Source organism: Trachemys scripta, chromosome 6, assembly GCF_013100865.1.
Source record: "Trachemys scripta elegans isolate TJP31775 chromosome 6, CAS_Tse_1.0, whole genome shotgun sequence".
Taxonomy (NCBI): domain Eukaryota; kingdom Metazoa; phylum Chordata; order Testudines; family Emydidae; genus Trachemys; species Trachemys scripta.
In genome coordinates, this window is record NC_048303.1 from 89,916,061 (window position 1) to 89,930,797 (window position 14,737).

Here is a 14,737-nt window from a genome sequence, read left to right on the forward strand (position 1 = left end):
GGGGAATATACAGTAGGAACAGATGAAATCCTAACAGCTCCCCCTTGCAATTTGCCAGGCCCTAAGCTGCTGTAAGGAGCATCGGCATTTGGGTTGTGGTTTCTTCCTCCTCCAGTTCTACCTTTGGAATGGGGACTCGGTGATCTAGTTGCTTCTATGCAAATATCCCTCAGCAGGCGGAAAAGTATAGAAAATGTATAAGCAGAGCTGTCCATAAATTTAATATTTTTTTTCAGTACTTTCAGCTAATCATCTGTGAATGGGTTGAATACCTACCTAGCGCTCAAGGGAGCACACAAGACTCTGGACTCAAGCTTTATTAGTAATTCTGAAACAACTGAACAGCATAAACTTCTTAGGCAAAAACTTCCTTTCTGATCTTGGCTGTAACTAGGGTTTCTGTCTGGACCTCCCCTGTCCCAGGCCTTGTGTATACTTGGGCTTTAGGGTCCAATGTAGCTACACCTGAGCAGCCGCACCAATGCAACCCCCTAGTGCAGTGGTGCTACACCATTTGCAAAAAGTGGTTTGCTCTGGTGCAGCGACATCCACTCTGTGGGGTTGCACTAGTACAGCTATATCAGTGTAGCTACACTTGCACAAAACACGTAGACAAGTTGTAGTGTAGATGAGGCCCTAATCTGTTGCAAAGAAACACTCCAGCCCTCTTTATAGAATGTTTGGAGCTGACTGGATCTCGCTGCCAGCCTGAATCAGCAGTAATTAACTTGAATTTTAATGTAGGATGCTAGCAGCTCAGTCTAAGGGTGACACTACAGAACAGCTCTGCAACACTATAGAGTCTGTCAGCCTGTTACACAATGTTGCCCCCTTTTCGACCCGAGTGACTTGCCAAATTTCTGGGCCCAGGGCCTGTTCTAGCTGGAAGTACAAACTGAAGGAGTCTGAAATTCTCTTTGAAGCCATCTTGTTCATTTACAAGGAGCATACAAAGTTCCACTTTTCCAACTACAGGAGGAACCAAGAACAAGAGGAGCAGTTTCTTAGCTTACAGCCCCCAAGCTTCTGTAGTCAACAGACCTAAAAGCTCTCTCTAGCTTTTCCCAGGATCACTATATGCTCACAGGGTACTGCCTGTACCACCATCACAACCACACCCATTCTCATTTTCTGTGTGTTCTCACATGCATGCACACCTGGTCACAAAACCCAGTGGAACCCTTCACCCACATGGTGCTGGTCACTGAGCAGTCTCTATTAGGCCTTATTTTAGGTGTGGCCCCTCAAGGATCTCTTATAACTATCTTAAATGACGGGTTCATTCACCCATCAGTTTGAAAGAGGATTCAACTCAACCCATAGCAAGGTTTCTCCCAGCTCATAACAATAATCTTTGAGTTAAGATAAAGGAGAATTACTGTGTTGGGGCAGATGTGTATGCTTTTAAAGGGATGTTCAACACATTTAAATTATAGTCAACAGAAAATCAGAACTTGACAAGGAAAGCATTGCTAGGCTGACTTACCGTAAGGGATTTTTGTACAGCTTGTGTGATGGCTGCCATCTTGGCTGATACACCGGGGATTGAACTGGGGACTTGTGTCTGCATTTTGAGCTAAAAAGCCAGGCTCCGTAGTGGTGAGCTGTAACAGCCATACAGCCTCTGTGGACTGGGCCCAGTGTTACACTTGCAAACGTTTTCTCCCATTGAAAGTCCACTTAACTCCCTCTCTGTTGACAGAGGGCATTTGTGTTTGAGCAGCACTTCCTATGCAACATCTATTCAAATGAGTGAAACTTTTTGATATGTCTTGATATGTCTTGCACAGCCTGTAGCTTTCAAGTTTACTTGCTAAATGTTTTGCTCTCAACTTGCACGCTCCCATTCTGAACCAGGTGTGAATTCCTCTGAATCTTGGGACGCACCAGGGAGATCTTTAAGGCATATTTAGGCATTTTTGTTTGGTTTAATCTGATTGGAAAGTGCAGTGAGAAGTTGACAGGAAGAGCATTATTTATAAGTGAAAGTTGTCTGCTTGCTTGACTGCATTAGTTCTATTTGGATTCTCTGCGTTAGACACTTTCCAAACAGAAACAACAAAGAGTCTGGTGGCACCTTAAAGACTAACAGATTTATTTGGGCATAAGCTTTCGTGAGTAAAAACCTCACTTCTTCGGATGCATCCGAAGAAGTGAGGTTTTTACTCACGAAAGCTTATGCCCAAATAAATCTGTTAGTCTTTAAGGTGCCACCAGACTCTTTGTTGTTTTTGTAGATACAGACTAACACGGCTACCCCCTGATACTTTCCAAACAGAGAGAGACAGAGAGAAGTTCTCTGCCCAGAACAATATGCAGTCTAAAAAACATGTGAACAAAGAGTGAGGGAAAGGGTTGTGTTGTAAAAGCAAAGTGATCAGGGTGGTAATAAACATCTTACTAGTTTCATGGTCTGTTTGTTTTGTTGTTGTTTTTAAGTTAAACACACTAAATTCCATCCTCCCACCACAAGTTGGCCCTCTTGTTTTTCCCCCACACCAGTTCCCAATTTCACATCCGGTGTTTTTACGATCTTTCTCAACTGCTTTCAACCTCCTACCTCCACATGGATGAGTAGATGAATAATGAAATGACTTAAATCAGCCAGTAGAACAGGGTCTTTAGGAGAGATTTAAATGAGTGGCTTTGCTCTTATTTTTACTTATGGTGTCTCACATTTCACTCCAGATCCTCCACTGGGGTAAAACATCATTCTGTTAATTTCAATGGACCTATGCTGATTTACATTAGCTGAGCACCTGGTCCCTTCCTCTTCAGCAGCCATACTGTCCCTCCTTCTGCCCATTAGAAACATGCACACATTCAGTATATATAAAATATGTGTAAAATTGTACTCAGTATGGTGCAAGCAATAAATCTCCTCTCCCTACTACAATGAGATTGATTCCAGTGGGAGCATAGCCGAGTAGAAGCAGAGTGAGAAATGTAGGAGTCGGCCCATAGGGAAATATAGAAAAGATTTTTGACTCCTTGTTTGTTTCCTACTGTAAAAACGAAGTAAGCAAAGGAGCGGAAGAAGTAAGAGAAGGACTCTGTCAGAAGAATGGCAGACGGAGAGGCTGAAACCAGGAATGCTTGTTTCTTGTTATCTTGGCAACTGCTGATTAATTTCATAATATTAAACTTTTAGTTGTGATGCATTTTAGGACCTAGCCTGCATGACCTAGCAGCTGTTTAACTTGGCTAGGAGCATTTATGACTTTATTTTGGACAAATCTTTAACAGTTTCATTAGATTTTTCCCAACTCAGCTTTGTGCCTCAAAATTTGTTTTAAATTTTACGGTCATTTTTCCCCCCTTCTTACCGTTCTTACAGCTGTAGACCTTGGAGACTAACAACTGTGGCATCCCTCTTGTCAGCCAACAGAATATTTTTTAATGCACAAGCAAAAGAAAGAAAGTGACATAAAAAGAAAGAGGGAAGGGAGGAGGGTCATTTTACTAACTCTTTGGATCCACTCAGAACAAGCTAAAACCTAACACTATATAAATACTGAAGTACACAGTAGACTAAAAGTATTCAGTAAACATTTACAGTGAATGGAGGCATTAGGGAAGGCTTAGGCCCTGCCTGAATTCCCATGAAATTTATAAATATTTCTTTCATTTGTTCTCCATTTACAATTAGTTGCGGTCAAGCTGATCAAAGACGGAGGAGGCCTGTTGCATGTGAACCAGCATCCTTCACAATGACATTCACAAAGCAGAATGAAATATGAAATATCAGGTTTCCACGGATGTATGAACTTGTAAAAAATCTGAAAGAATAGGAGGTTTTTCACACTGAGTAATGTGAAACATTTGGTGCGGATTGTAGGCCTCTGAAGAGGAAAATTGAGAGCCAAAATCCATCAGGCAATAAAACAGAAGCAGGGAAAAGTTAAAACAACAGCTATTCACTGAAATCTATTGATTTAGATATCATTATTGTCCTTGGTATAGGAGCTCAGGATCTTGGGAAGAGCTTTTGTTTAAATCTTTGTCAAAAGTAAACCCCAGCAATGGGGGTGGGAAAATTACATTTGTATTATGAGTTTATTTTGTCTTTCAGTTTTCCATAGTCAATTAATGCTATTACCAAGTTTTTCCAGCCAGACAGGTGCTAAGGTTAATTGGGTACATAGCCTGACGCTTCCAGGTTTCAAACATACTCTAGGTAAATAAATAACCCCAACTGGATCCAGAAGGATACACTAGCACAAAGCCTTAAAGCCACTTGTAACCGCAGTCCAGGTCCCCTCTTTTTTTTAAATCTTTATCTCTTTTGCAGACTTGTGCCTTTTACAAATACATTTAGCCAGCCTTTGTGATTAATACAGTGTGATTTAATTGCTTCCTATGTCTTTCCCAGCTGTCAGCCCCTAATGGGGTCAGGGTCGGATGGGGGAGGTGCACTTTAAGAGTTTACATCCTTTCACCTCCAGAAGTGCTGGAGAGCAGGAGGGGACATCTCTCCCACTTTCCAGTTTATGCAAAACATGCAGCTGCCACTGTAATGAAATGTGCACCCGGTAGTCATGAGTTTGCAAAAGGAATTAGGCGGGTGTTGTTCACCAAGGATTTTTGAGACAGATTTGTACAAAGAAAGCATGTCTAGTCCACTGGGGGAGATGTAAAAAAGTCTTTGGCCCCTGATGGGGGTTGAAATCAGGATTTAATTTATTCTCAATAAGTTGGTGATGCAAAATTTGTTAGCTTCAAATGTCAGGGAAGGGAAGAAATGCAAAATACATTGCTTCAAAGTGTTCTGAGATAGACTTAGAAGGATTAAAGAGCATAAACAGAGCAGGCAATTTATCCTGTTTATGGTATAAACTCAGTTTTACTTCCCCTACCAGAAAATGTCTACAAGGAAGAACAAGTCGCTTGTGCAAACAAATGGTGGTGTAAGAGTGCTGCATAAGGATCATTCTGTCAGGGCAAGTCTTCATAGAATGTCAAGCTCCAACTAAGGAGGAGCAACTACAAAGAGGATGCACATGGCAGGGCACAAAGAGATAATTACTAATCATCTTTCTTTTTAACCTCCTTCACTAAACAAAAAATATACATTCTATAGTGTATTATAGGAGGGAGGCAATATGGTGTTGTGGTTAACAGTATTGCCAACTCCCAGGGTTAAAATATCCTGAGGTAGGGTCTCCCCCCCTCCGCCCCCCAAAAAAATCATGAGATTTAAAAAAAATGCATGTGACATTTTTAAAAAATGTTCCATGATCATGAAATAGTCAGGAACTTACTTTTGAAATTAAAGTTGCATCTTGTGAAATCACAAGACTCCAGGGACTGGAGCTCTAAGAAGAACATCAGATATTGTAAGACTCACGATAAAATCATGAGAGATGTCAGCACTGGGATAAAGCACTAAATTGTGACTCAGGAGCTTTGGATTCTATTCTTGGCTCTGTACCATGGTCCATATATGACCTTGCGCAAGTTACTTGATATCTCTGTGCTTCAGTTATCTAGCTATAAAACAGGGATAAAAATATTTCTCCACCTTACACAGGTGTTGGGTGTGAGGATATTTCTGCAACTACTTGGGGGCCCTCACATATTGTGTTGAAGGGCAGAGATCTCTCTATGGCAGTGGATCCCAAACTTGTTCCGCCGCTTGTGCAGGGAAAGCCCCTGGCGGGCCGGGCCGGTGTGGTTACCTGCCACGTCCGCAGGTTCGGCCGATCGCGGTTCCCAGTGGCTGTGGTTCATTGCTCCAGGCCAATGGGGGCTGCGGGAAGGGTGGCCAATACGTCCCTCAGCCCGCGCCGCTTACAGCAGCTCCCATTGGCCTGGAGCAGCGAACCGCAGCCACTGGGAGCTGCGATCAGCCGAACCTGCGGACGTGGCAGGTAAACAAACCAGCCCGGCCCGACAGGGGCTTTCCCTGCACAAGTGGCGGAACAAGTTTGGGAACCACTGGCCTAGATAGATGGGTATTAGGCTAAAATACTGCAGCAACAAAGTAATTAGCCATAGTATTTACAGACATTACTGTATATTACAGGAGTATTTTTATATGTATTAACACTGAGAGGAGGAAGAAGACTACTGATGTTAAGAAGTTAACAAAATAATGTCCCTCTCTTTGGGTACATTCTTTTAAAAACTGTCCCCGCAGCTAATCTGATGCCTATATTAGGACAGTGTAGAGCTGGGTGGAAAATGGTAAATATTTTCAGGGGGCAGGAGGGAATCTAAAGAAATAATCGTTTTGTTTTGTTTCAATTTTTTGGAGTATAATTTTTAAGTCTTTGATAAAATAAAGAACTTTGAAAAGTTTCAATTAGCCGTACCAGACAGACAGATGTAGTCTTCTGAGCATCTGCCTCTTAAAAAAACCAACAACCAAAAACACTTCCTTGCTGACAACACCTGGGGTACAGTATTGATCACAAGCCATGGATAGCTACTCAGGGAAGAGGTGAAGGGGACTGGAAAACATGTTAACAAAAATAAAGTTATGTAACTCCCATAAGCTCCATCTGAATAGACTCGTGTTTTAAGTCAGGGCCTGGGAAAGGGCTCTTAAGATTCTTCAGATGTGGGCCACCTCTTCAGAGAGAGAGAGAGAGAGAGAGAGATCATCTTGTGGAACACCTGCCCTGCCATCCCCCCAATCAAGAACCTACACTAGCAATCTCATCTCGCACCTCCGACAACTACAGTACTGGTGAATCTGAAAGTGTACAATTAACGTTAAAGCCTGTTTCTGAGCTCGAGAATGAATGGTGAGTAAAATTTAACACAAATGTTTCCTTCCTTTTTATTTCATCTCCCCTTTCCATCTGTCTTTCCCATCCCCTTGTACATCCCACCTGCTCAATCTCTAATTTCTCTCTGCCCTAATCCCCAGCACTTCCCCACTCGCCTCTCCTTTCCTCCACACCTCACTGAGGAAACTCAGTACAGTGGCTTACTGGCAAGTTCTTAGCTACTTTCCCTCTAACAGGGTGTTTTCCTGCTGGTGGCTATGGTCTCCTTTCCCATCTCCTTTCATGGCCAGTCTCACTCCTCCATTACAGCTATTTTGACAGGTGTCCAGAATCTAAGAGAAGGGATACCAAAAGAGAGGTTCTAAAGAACATGTACAGGGATAGGGAGGTCATGGAAGCTCCTTCACTGGAGGTTTTCAAAAGGAGACTGGAGTGGCATCTGTCTTGGATAGTTTAGACTCAACAAATCCTACATCTTGGCAGGGGGTTAGATTAGATGACCCTTCTAACCCTATGATTATATCACACCAGTAGATAAGTAGCTCTATAGGAAGAAAGAGGAATCAGTCACATGGAACCAGCAAATTATCCTTAGTTCAGCAGCAAGCAGTCAACGGACCACAGCTGGAGAGCTGCTGGCCTATGGAGTAATAGGTGTTTTCTCAGCATATGCCTTACCTGGGGTCATATTGCCTGGCTGCCTACTTATCTGTTTCCCTCTTCTTTCTCTCTTTGCCGCCATCATCATCACCAAAAGTACGGAAGGCACAAGAAGAAAACCAAACTCAATGCATTTAAAAATATAAATCACAGTATACGTTTTACTTAAGGGGCTGTCTACTTGAATCTGAAACTAATAGAGCTTTATAGGGGAAAAACTTATTTTGGTCCAAACATCACTTGTCTGTTAGTTTTCAGGCTTCATGTTTGCTGCTTGAGCTTTCCAAAAAGGCAAATGTAAACATGTGCACAAGGGGAGTTTACCATCCCTCTGGACCCTTCAAAGAAATGGTTATTCGTCTTCAGATTAACACTAAACAAAATCAGAAGCTGAAATGGGCACAAGTACTTCAGCACTGGTGCATTTCCAGAATCCTATTATTTATTATTGGCCTGTGAACTGCATTGAAAAAGCAGAGGCCTATGGGACAAACAGTCCATGCCTCTCTCCGGGGGTGGATCCCAACACTTCACTTTCATTTCATTTCCTGTAGGAAAGGAGGAGAGAAGTCACATTTTCCCTTTATGAGAGATCAGAACAGATTCCTGAACCAAGTACTATGGCTCTCTTAATAGAAAATGTAACAGCAAAGCTCTCTTCACACTACTGTCATCAGAGGTTTCATCAGTATTTCTATTACAACCCTTATTTTCAAGGGGTTTTAATTCAGCCAGAGCAATTTGTTATTGGCTGCAACTTGACATTTCATAGTGTTCACACCAAGAAGGAATTTGTTTTACCACAAAATAATGGCACTAGCTATTTTTAATCTAGAAGGATGCGTAGGCTATTGGAAGGCAGTGGTATCACACAATTTGATTGTTCATGGTACTGTATTAAAAAAACAACCCAACACTTTTTGCTTGTAAACAAAAATCAGATTTGGACAACAAGAGTTTAAGAAAGGAAAAGAAACATCCCAGTATGCACAATTGTTGTTACCAACGAAGGGCCCTATTTGTGCAGTTAGCTCTGCACACACCCCGCCGAGCTATATGCCTATCTAGATTCCCATTCATTTCACTGTGATTCAGTGTGGGAGTAAAGAGCCTCACAAGTGGATCTCTTTGTAGAATCAGGACCTTGTTTCTCAATAATGACTCATGACATGCACATGCAGCATGCTACATTTCAGTTTATTGTACTAAAGCTTTCTCTGGAGTGAGGAGGGAAGGTAAATTAAGAACTGACCCAAACCTTCACTAAAGTTCTCAAAAATAACCTAATTTTTTTTTAAATTGTGGTTCAAAAAAGTTTAGGTTATCTCCCCCTCTCTGCACTTCTTGGTTCCGGTTGGGCACAGAGGTTCAGAAACACCAAATGATGTTGTCCTCGTGAAAGTTCCAGCTCAGAGTTGCTGACTTTGAGATCAGCACATCTGACTTTCACACATTCCATGTATATGGGAAGTTTTTTTGCCTTAACACCAGTGAGGTCATTAAAAGCTGGTATAAACTGTTGTACCTTTATTGAAGATAACGTCATGGAAGTCAATGAAGCTGCACCAATTTACACAAACTGAGGGATCCAGTCCCTAATGAACGAAGCCATAGAGTTGTTCTATAACAGAATGGTTACAGTTGTGGTTCATTCAGTCTATAAGTATGTCCTCATAGTCAGTAGACCTAGGTTCTATTCCTGACTCTGCTGTGTGACCCTGGGCACTTCACCTTTCTTATCCTTTGTCTTCTCTATTTACCTTGCAAGCTCTTCAGGGCAGGGACTATCTCTTACAGAGCGTAGCACAATAGAGCACCAATCTTGGCTGCGTCCTCTAGGCTCTACTGTAATACAAATTATTATTATTAATAACAATAAACCATGTGTGGTTCTTCTCATTCACTTCCATGAGAATATCTCATTTTTCCAATTCTGAGGCTCAGACCATTATAAAGCAGCAAAGAACAGATTTGGATCCAGACTTTCCATATCATAGTTCAGAAATCTGGCTCCAGGGTTTTGGTTGTGGCCCATCATTATTAATAAAACATTTCTCCACTTTCCTCTGAAACATCCTTTCTGGACAACCAAGATTTCCGTGTATATAATTCACATTATTGCACAAATTTTTTCTGGTTTAATTTTTTATCTCCTAAACATATTAAATCTACGTTTATTAAATGGAGCTATTTTTCCAGGCTGCAGGCATCAGCCCAAGACTTTGGGAGATGTAACAATGAGGTTTCTGATTAAAACCTTTTTGGAAAACATGAACAAATGATAACCAGTTGTGATAGTTTTCCACATTTTTACAATATTTAAAAATATGTTCAAATATCCAGAAATGATCTTGTGATTTGATTTATTCACAAGTCCCCTGAAGTGTTTAATAAGTACAATATGGTACAACTAAAATCATGCTTATTACTGCTATTAGCTTGGTAATTCTCCAAGATGAAATCATACTTTTTGGGTTATAAATATACATTTTTATTGTTGATTTTATGCTCCATTTTGAAATATTGCTTCTCTGCTTTCATATTTTCAGTGCCGTATTACAGTACTATAAATCAGCCTAGCAGTAAAGGAAATCTAATTGATTTCAGGTGATTTTTTAAAAACGGGAAAAAGTTAAACTTGTATCCTTTTGAAAAAAGATAAATTCTGGTGAAGCTCTTTTAAAAAAAAAAGCCACTGTGTTCAGAATGTATCTGATTTATCTTCGTGAAAGACTATTCAGATAAAACTATGCAGAATACACATCAAAGTGTATACATATGAGCATAAAACCACCATAAAGGGTACCTCTATACGTGTAACTAAATACAGAGAATCCTTACCCTGGTATTTTTTTCTTTTGTCTATCTTGTTTCCATTTTTCCATCTAGCTAACTGCACATGCTTGAGCTTCTGTTCTGCCTTTGACTTATTCATATAGTTTATTATTCTTTTTAAAAGATCCAATTATATTTTGGCAATTCATTTCTAACATCTCAGCATCTTTATAAAGCCACTTTTATCCCTAAATCATTTATTCTGTTCTGATTGCCCTGCCCTGAAGCTACATTGTATGTTCAGCTGAATCACATGAGGTACAGCAGTCAGCCTACGAATCCATAAGCAACAGTGCACCAAGTGCCAAGTGTTGGGACTTGTCCTGGTAGCTGCAGTCCCTTGGGAAAGAAAAAAAATCTTGAATAGGAAATTAGAGTGATTCTGTATTAGGAGACAGCACGTGTAACCACATGCATGCATTGTATAGAGTTTGGCCATAGAACATCTTGCAACATTTTGGGCTGCCCCTTGCCTACCAAAGGGGCTGTTATAGAAATTGATCCTGGGAATTATTACTTGTACAGGAGACAATGGGGCCATCAAACATAAATGATACATGATGAACTGCTAAAAGTGGGCAGAAAAGGAGAATTTTGGAGGCAGGTCATGGGAGGAATGTGGTATGGCCATTGAGTATGCCTATGGATTGTAGCCCATGCTCTAGTTCAGGGACCTAAGCAATGACCATGGAAGGACTGAGGAACTTCCGTGAGCCCTGTTCATGGTTGGAGGCCAATGCTGATCCTCACTCCCATCCCTGATGGGAAAAAAACAGAGGTTTGCTCAGTCTTTCTGTGTGAGTGTAGAGGGTGAATTTCATCCATATTGCAGAGGCAAGTAAGGTAATTTGTAATTACCATGGGCATGTTCATACAGATATATCCAAAGACTATTGTGAATAATTCTTAAATGCTACAAGACCAACTACAGTATCCAGTAAATCAGCCATGATGAAGATGTCTCCAAAGAACATGGGCTACAACACACACCAATGGTACATCAGTGCATCTCAGTACAAGGATTTTTTCAGAAGCATAGCTCGGCCATCCTAGCTTTGAAAAGATAATACAAATTGGAATATCATTCACATGTTTTCTAACCCCCTCATAAAGTACCACCATCCTGCAACCTCAGGGCTCCACCTCATGAACCATTCATCCACCTAGATGTCAGTGGTCCAGCAGAAGCAAGGGATAGCAACAAAGGGCATGTCTTCATTGCAGAGGTAATCCAGGTGATTGATAGCTGGGTCTGAACACCTGGGTTAGACTGCCACGGATGTGTTCAGTCCCAACGCAAAACCCTACCCGACTTACTATGTCCTCACTAGTGCTTCACTCACTTGTGCATGTCACAACAAAAATGTTTTGTCCTTTTAAAAAAAAATTCACTACATTTTTTGATGAACAATTTCACTTCATTTTGGCAGGAAAGTCCCCCACTAGCTCTTACTTTTTTGCACTGGAAAAGGTAGGAAAAAGTGGGAGCTAGGGCAACACTTTCTTTCACTTTTTAACTTTTTTCTATCTTTTTTTCCAGCAGAAAATATAGGAAAATGAGAGAAGTTGGATTTTTCTCACCTAAAATGAAACAAAAAACAATTGAAATTTTTTTAACTTTGAAAAAAAAGATACCAACATTTTTTGTTTAGAATTTTTTTTTTTTTGAGAAATAGGAAACGCAGAAGAAATTGAAATGCTTTCACAAACACTTCCATTACATTGAAACACTAGTTTTCAATATTTCGTTTAGATTGTTTTTTGTTTTTTATTGGGGGGAGGGGAAATGAAGTGGTTAAAAAATTCTGACCAGCTCTAAAACATAGTTCCTGAAGGAACAGTGCTGTCTGGTGCTTCCCTGATCACTGCGGCTCCTACAACCCCCTTGAAAGGGGAAGTTCTGTCAGTCAATAATTCTATGGCATTAAAGGGAAGTATTGCAAGTTATTGCAGACTCTTAGGCAACTTATGCTACTTAGTCCTCTGACCTTGGGTAGAAAATCTGTTGGAGCCTCACCAATCCCCTTAGACCTGCAACCTTCCCGCCCAGCATGTTCCCTCCTCACCCTCCAGGGAACCCTGCAGAGCAGACATGAGGGGATTGCAAGAGAGAATGCACATGCCATAGAGAGATTACTCTCCTCTTTCAATCCTCCCTAGGCTAGATTTGTGAGTGCAAGCTCTCCCTTATGTGTGGAAGTACCATGGACCATAGATACTTTTAAGGAGATTAATCAGTCAGTAGTGCAGGTCCCATAGAGTTAAATAATAGTGGGTTAAAGGTTAATTATTTAAAAAGAGTGACTGAGCCTTCTCAGAGCATATTGTTCTGTGCTCATTCACTGCACTTAAACAACAGGAACTTGACAGAGGTGCTCAATCATGAAGGTCAGAAGTAAGATTAAAAATGAAATGGAGCCAAATAAAAACCATGTTAAACAGACATGCAATAGAAAGGCATCTCAGCAAAGATGAAACAAGCAAAAGGATATATACACCTTGGACAGCTGCTTAGGGTCAGATAGAAACCAGATGGAGGAAATCCAGAGGAAAATAAAGCTGAAATAGGACATATTTGGAAAATGCAAGTTATCATGAAAAGTCACTCTTAACCAAAAATAAGCAAGGTCTACAACTAATGCCTATTTGTGGTAACAACACGCAACATAACTTGGACACATGATCCTATGCCAAGAAAAAAAAAAAGGACAAATTTGTCATCAACTGAAGAAGTGCGTAGATAGCTGTCATGGGTTACGCATTGGTAAAAAGAAATGTGACTGATGGGTATGCAGCCAAACTAGTATTAGGCATATTGTTACCTTTTTTTTAGCCAAGTGGTTAGCCAATATTCAGGGCCTAGTGGATTGTTTCCTTTAGGAGGAGAAATTGATGATCATAAGGTATTTCTTTGATGCAATCCTCTTTATTTTACGAAGAATAGCCACAAAGTCCTGTTTCCCTGAACACAATAGGAATCAAACAACAGGAGGTCATTTCTTTACTCACAGTTCCAAGCCTCTCTTTCTCCAGCACTCTCCCTCTTGGCTTCCGTCAGACTCATGCTACAATTGGTGTAGCTCCATTGACTTTAGTGGAGTTATGCCAATTGACACTAACTCAGGCTCTCCCACATTGCATCTTATTCTCTCCTCAGTTAAAACTGATTTTACAACTGTGTAATGCTATTGATTTCAGTGTCATCACTACTGATTTATATTAATGAAACTGAAAGGAGAATTAGGCCCATTGGACTTATTCCTGGTGTAATTCCATTGTCTTAAATTAGTTGTACCAGAAGTGAATTTGGCCTATTGAAAAAAGAACACGAAAGCTCTTACAATAGGCAACATGTATCACTCACTTTAAAACCCAAAGACTGAGTGTTATTGTCACAAACAATAGCAAACAGGTATGATACCCAGGGAAAGAAATCCAGCGGATCAGTTGTGGGAGTCAGTCCACCCCTCCTTAAATGGGCAGGAGCTGACAAAAACAATAGCAACAACTATGAAATGATGTAAGACATTTCACTAAATTAAATAAACAAATGAGCAAGCCATTCCAAGAGAGAACCCAATACTGATAATAAACCAATTAACCATGACCAACGTGTGGCTACTATTGTATCAATGCATCTGGGGCATGTTTTGAGAGAAAAGACTCAGCAGATCACCCTTTACCCCCAGCAGAGCAAATGTAACAAAACAATCCCACTTAATCTCCTCTAGTTTCCATCTTTCAGTTATACAAAGACCTTTGAGAGAGAGAGAGAGAGGTTTTTATGGATGAGTTTTTTGAGAGTAGCATGAGGGATTTGATACTAATGGAAAATGGGTATCTAACTCCATTTGAAAATACCAGCCCATGTACATTCAGAGGACTAAGTTGGAAGTTCAGAATGTTGAGATAAGTAAATTGTGCATAGTCCCACATGGTGTGGTAACTCCATACCTATGCTGAGTGGGTCCCACACAGCCACAAAGCTTCATAAAACAGCTATTTTAGACCACAATAATACAACCTGAGAAGTTCTTTTGATATTACAGATGTGGAACAAAGACTGCAGCAGGTGACCAGAGCAAGTAGAGATGCTTTAGTTTTAGCTCACGTGAGGTCCAATCCAACTCCCATTAAAATCAACTTTCCATTGATTTCAACAAAACAGTCTTTTGGCACTGCACAGTTTCATTCCCAGAGGTTGAACAGTTACAGAACATCTCCTTTCATGGCTGTTTTCTAGCAATTGTGAGAGCATTTACTTATTTTGGATGTTTATAAACTCTTGTTGGAACCCAAGACCTATAAAGATTCATCTAAATCCTGAACTTTTTGATCTGGAAAACCTTCAGTAATAGAAAAAAATCCATTTCATCTCTTGCTTCAGAACATCACATATAGTTTATAACCTAGGAACCCATGGCTCTGATTTAATGGTAATCATATAACATCTGTTTAATTTTAAAATTTATATGGAGGCTTTTTGGAAATCCCTTGGAGTTTTTCAA